This window comes from Carlito syrichta, unplaced genomic scaffold (assembly GCF_000164805.1).
Source record: "Carlito syrichta isolate Samal-C Ts95f unplaced genomic scaffold, Tarsius_syrichta-2.0.1 Scaffold69290, whole genome shotgun sequence".
In the NCBI taxonomy this organism is placed as follows: Eukaryota; Metazoa; Chordata; class Mammalia; order Primates; family Tarsiidae; genus Carlito; species Carlito syrichta.
In genome coordinates, this window is record NW_007013386.1 from 100,722 (window position 1) to 106,721 (window position 6,000).

At 45.9% G+C, this 6,000-nt stretch overlaps 1 protein-coding gene across 1 annotated transcript in view; it reads left to right on the forward strand.

The window, feature by feature from the left end:
* Nucleotides 1-6,000, forward strand: part of GNA12 (G protein subunit alpha 12) — a gene marked incomplete at its 5' end in the record, with an annotated part of 56,899 nt that overhangs the window by 47,697 nt on the left and 3,202 nt on the right. The window lies entirely within an intron of this gene.

Here is a 6,000-nt window from a genome sequence, read left to right on the forward strand (position 1 = left end):
TTGGAAATAGTCAAAATGCCCATCGGTTGATAATTAGATAAACATTGTGTGGCCTTTCCATACAATGGAATAACATTAGCAATAAAAAGAAATAAAGTTCTGGCTGATGCTACAACATGGGTCAACCTTGAAAACGCTATTATGCTAAGTAAAAGATGACAGATACAAAGGGCTACATAGTGTATGATTACACTTATATGAGCTGTCTAGGATAGGCAAATCCATGGAAAAAGAAAATAGATTCGTGTTGTTGGGCCTAGGGGAGAGGGGATTGGGGAATACCTGCTGGATATGCTTGGGGTTTCCTTTTGGGATGATTAAAATGGTTTGGAACTAGATAGAGGTGATGGTCGTGTGACATTTTGAATGTAGTCAATGCCATGTAATTGTTCGCTTTAAAGTGGTGAATTTTGTGTTATGTGGATCCTACCTCAGTTAAAAAATAGATAAAGAAAAAACCCAGGCACGGGGGCCTCATGCTTTTAGAGGCCTCGTCTGGCACTCCCATGCTGTACGCCCTGCACAGGCTACAGACACACCAAGCAGAGCCTGTACTTGCATTTCTGGATGCTGCTCCAGGGCTGCAAGACCCTGTGGAGTCTTCTGGGGTCTCGCCACGCTGGCCAAGGGGCAGCTGTTTGCAGGAACTAGGATGGAGGACTCGGCTCTTGGAGATGGAGTGTGCACAGGCACGAAGCCACTGACAGGGCAAGATGCCAGAGTGGCCAGAGCTTTGACCCTGCTTCTTCTGCAGTTCCACATTCTGGAAAAAAGTGCAAGGAAGCCAGGATTCTGGGTATGCATCCAACCTGATGTCCTGTCAGGTTCCTTTGTTTTCTTTGGGGTTCAATTTTTTTATTTAATTTTTTTTAATTATGGAAGATACTGGCATATTTCCAACATCAAACACGTTCAGAGAGGTCTAGCTTCTATCTTGGTCCTATCCCCCTTTTTCTCCCTCTAAAAGTCATCTTTTTACTTGTTGCTGGTTTATCTGTCCTTGTTTCCTTTTTTAAGTGTAAGCAAATAGTATACATGCCTTAATTTCCTCACTGTTTTTTATGTAAAAGGAAGCATACTATGCATTTTGTTCTGTGCCTTGCTTTTTTCGCTTAGTGGTTGATACTGAAAATCTCTTTCGAGCAATTCCACAAGCTTCTCCTCCTCCGCTCCCCCAGGTACACAGACAGCACTCAGCTGCATGCAGAGTATGTGGTTTGTTCAGCCAGCGGTAAAGAGCCTTGTGCAGGTGTCCCTTGACATCTTTTGCCAGTGAATCTCTTATCTAATGGTTTTAGGATTATACATTAGCAACAGATTTGTAGGTACATAGATTAAAATGTGAAAGTCTTTATTTTATAACATAATTTTAATATGGTGATTTATCTCTTTTTCAGAATACATTCACGGCTATGATGTCATTAAATCTCACAGTACCCCAGTGGGATGTCATAGATATTCACTTAGCAAAGCCTGAGTTCAAAAGAGCGTTTCTTTGAGGGAGTTATATATTATTTTAAAAGCATTTTTAAAAGTTCTCTGTTCAAACATGTTGTTTGGTTAGCATTTCTGTTCAGTGGAAATTAAGTGCTAAATTTGGTATGTATTAAGTAACTGAGATGAAGACCTGACCTTTGGAGTAGTTTGTTATTTTTAGTATATTACAATTTTAAAGTTTGTATTTATAATTTGTTATGGTGAAGTGAGTAAACTAGATTTTAGAATCCTCTCATTTCATTGACAGGCCCTATTTTCAAGCCCATTTTAGAATTTTAGAGTTAACCTCACTGAGTGTAGAAACTATAACAGTTCATGCATGGGTAGATAAAGTTTTGGGTGTTTTGTTTTGTTTTCTTTTTAGAGACAGGGTCGTGCTCTGTCACCCAGGCTGGAATCCAGTGGTATGATATTAGCTCACTGCAGCCTCCAACTCCTGGGCTCAAATGATCCTTCTCCCTCAGCCTCCTTAGTAGCTAGCACTATAGGTGTGCTCCACCACACCTGGCTTATTTATTTATTTATTTACTTATTTTTATTTTTATTTTTTGGTAGAGCTGAGGTCTGGCTATGTTGCCCAGACCGGTTTCAAACTCCTGGCCTCAAGAGATCCTCCCACCTCAGGTTCCCTAGTAGCTGGGGCTTTGGGCATGACCACCACACCCAGCTGTGGAAGATAGGTTTTGAAACCAAAAAGCCACCTAGCAAAGGGTCTGGAATAAAAGGTTATCATTTGTTTTCTTTGTGACTATTCTCTGGTCTTTGATCTCTCTGTGCCTCAACCCTTCCGTCTTATACCAGGCCACACCTACCTTTGTCCTTTCTCACTCCCCAGCGGACCGACATCAAGGACTACATTTCATGTATCCCCTCCACTACACAAACCTGTCACCCTGGGATGCTGACAGAGAGGAATAGGGATTGAACCAAGTATGGGGTAGCAAGAATCAGATTACTAGCAGAGAACAAGGTGGAACCAAAGTCAACCCCTCGTATATTGACCTGGAGAAAGAGGTTTTGCTTCTCTTTGTCCTAGACTAGCTGCAAGAGGTGCATGCGGCCAGCAGAGGTCCGTGAAGGGACAACTTCACGAATGCAGAGATGTCAGCGCAAGCATGGGTGGGTCTGCAGTGGAGCACCCGACCAGGCTGACAGAAACTTTGGGCAGCAGCAAGTCTAGCATGTGTCATTCTCCTGCTGGAGGCGTGAGTGACAGGTGCTCTCAAAGAAGATTCGGTGAGAGATGCAGTCAGTTTGCAGAAAGGCAGTGCTCTTTACTATGTCCTGCCCGCTGTCGAGATGTCACACGCACCCACCCGTGGCTAGCCCAGGTGCTCAGCCCCAGAATCAACCTGGTGTAGCTGCTTGGACCAGCCAGCCCCTCCTTGCCCACCCAACAGCCCCTGCTTCAGACTCCTCCTTCTGCCGCTCGCGAGAGGACGAGTGCTTTCCTGGGATGGCTGAGGCGGGAGCAGGCCCACGCGAGGTGTGTGCTCAGCTTCCAGTCCCAGCCTAAGGCTGTGTCCTTAGTCATCTTAAGTGATTTAGATTTTCCAAACCAAGGAGGATATTCAAAAGCCCATTTCCGATTTGCTGTTTTGTGTGAGAACATGTCACTGCAGTAAGTCCAGAAGACTCTGGGATTGTACAGTTCTACCAAGCAGGTAATTTCATGTTGACATCTCAGTTTCTCCACATGCTAGTTCTCTGAGGAAATGACTGAATTCTTCTAGAGTTTAAATTGTAAAGGATTTTAAACCTGTCCCTTTCAGTGAACTGATGCTGTGGGAATTGAGGATCCTTTGCAAATGACTGTCTGGTGGGCTGCATGCCAGATTGCATGATACCTTGTTCAGCCTCTAATGTGTGCCGAACCGTAGTCCCACCTCAGCCCATGGATTGCAGAGAGCAGACTCAGTGACTGGTTCTGGTTTGCCCTGGGTTGATTTGTGTTCCCTCCCTGCCATTCCCCAGCCCTCACTAGCGAGCTCTGTGGCACTGGCCCTGGGCACTTGGGGATCAACAGTAGCTTCCGCATGGCCCGTTAGACAGCCTATCAAGACAAGGCCGACCCCACGTGAAACTTAATTTGATTCCTGTCCTGTGCATGGTCCTCCCTAGAAAGGGTTGAAGCCTCCAACCGTGCAAAATGCCCAAGAATCACAAATAAATGGTGGAAGTTCCAATAGGGAGACACACTGCTGAGATGAGTTTAATAACCATTCTGGCAGAGAAAGAAACAATAAAGACCTTCTTTAATAGCATCTGTTGTGTTTTAAAGTACAGTTGAGATGACCCTAACTTTAAACTTGGTAGGGATATTTAAATTCAAACTGGAGGAAATCTCCTTCCTGTTTAAATACTTCAACTTAGCTCACTCATGGTTGTGTCCTCTGTGTTTTGTGGTGCTCTGCCTTTCTCCTCCTGTTTACGTAAAGCATTTGTGCCTAGGTAGCTTGTGGTAATAAGAACACTCACTGTGGGCCGGGCGCAGTGGCTCACACCGATAATTCCAGCACTTTGGGAGGCCAAGGTGAGAGGATTGCCTGAGCTCACAGGTTTGAGACCAGCCTGGGCAACTTGGCAAGTTTTCATCTCTACAGTAGATCAAAAAATTAGCTGGGTGTGGTGACGCGTGCCTGTAGTTCCAACTACTTGGAAGACTGAGGCAGAAGGATCACCTGAGCCACCCCACTACAGTCTGGGCAACAGTGAGACTCCAACTCAAAAAAAAAAAAAGAACACTGGCTGTGGCATCTGCATTGCCATTACTTTTTATGCCTAACCAAGCTAAAACCTGAGAGGAGAGCTTATTCCACTTTCCTTTTGCCTGGTGCCACGATCTGGGTAGAAACAGGCACTAGTGGCCTAGGCCCTGATCTGCTGCCCCTGCCCAGATTCCTGGGGGAGCCTAGCAGGCACGAGGCGAGGGAGGGACCAGGTCTTGCTCCTAAGCTCTCATGGCACCTCCCAAGGCCTGGGTGAGAAGCGCTCCAGGAAGAAATGTGTCAGGAACCAGGTGCATGTGTGTCCACTGCAGCTGCCCTCTCTGCCCAGCTGTTTCCTGTCCAGCATGGGGAGGCAAGACGTGCAGACAGAGCAGGGGTACAGTGCGCAAGCGTGGGCTGGCCGGTTGCCCACACTGTCCTGGCACCGGATTCCCACATTGGAGGGTTTTGTGTGGGAAGGGAGAGGGGGCAAAAGAATAGTGGGCCAGTCATGCTGGGAGCTTGGGGTGCCTGGAGCTCATGGATGCCTTTCCTGCTTCCAGCAAGGCCTCTGCCTGTGGCTCCAGTAAGTGGGCTGTCGGGAAATCAGCCTGTGCGTGCAGCACGCAGACTGAAGGAAGAAATGTTTCTGCTGGTTCTGATGGGAGCAAATGTGTGTGTTTCTCTCCCCTTAAACAAAATACTCTCTTTTGAATCATCCAAAACACCTTCATTTTAAAACAGGAAGGTTGATTCTTCACTAAAGGAAATGTGCTTCTGGGTTTTTTCCTTCAGCCTGTCTGGGACAGAGGAAGAAAAGGTAGACGACACAAGAGCAGCTGCCCCGTCTTCATCATCCTTTCTGATGCAGGCACAAGCTCAAGCTGTAACCCAGTGCCTGTCCAGTGACCTTCCCTTATTAAAAATCTTGAATGTCAGCTTGCCACGTGTGTGACCTCGCCACCCTGCATACTTATGTGAGAATGTAGAAAGTGACATGATCGGGGTAACACAACCTAGTGATGTCTGTCTTTCAGAACAAGGTTCAAGGTGGAATCTTGGAGAAAGCCACATCTTCTTGTGTACATGTGGTGTAATTCATTTTAGACCTTCTACTTTTTAAGGGAAACTTACGCATGCCTGTTCATGTACAATTTCTTCTATGTAGCTCCATGTAAGTGGACATTTGCACACTTCTAAACTCCCCTCAGGCCCTATGCCATGGCATTGGGCAGTTCAGCGCTTCCTGACATAGGATTGCAGGTGATTCCAATGGTGCGCTCCTTGCTATGGAACATGTCTCAATCCAGGAGAGAGATTTGTCATTCTACCACAGAAATCCAGATGAAATATTCTCCTTTATTCCATACTTTAAAATCAGGTTATAAAAATGTGCGACGTGATAGTGAAAATTTCTAGAAACTGGAAACTATTTTGTCATACGCCCTCCTCCTCAAGATCTACTTACTGTCTTTAAAGACAATGTCTTGGGTCCATGGGGCCATCTTTTCAAAAGCAAAACTCTACACAGAAACTGAAATCTAAAGTCCTGGCTCTAGTCCATCCCTCCCTGGCAGTGTGGCCAGGAGCAGGCCAGGGTCCACGTCTGGAAAGGAAGAGAATTGCCTGGTCAGAGGGGCCAGTATCCCACCTGTACCAGGATCCAGCTGAGAAACTTGGAAAAATACAATCTGAACTTGAGTCTTGAGATTAGAGTAGAGAAACTGCATTTACAATTTTTTTTTTTTTTTTTTTTAGTTGGAGTCTCACTCTGTCACCCAGACTGGAGTGCGAG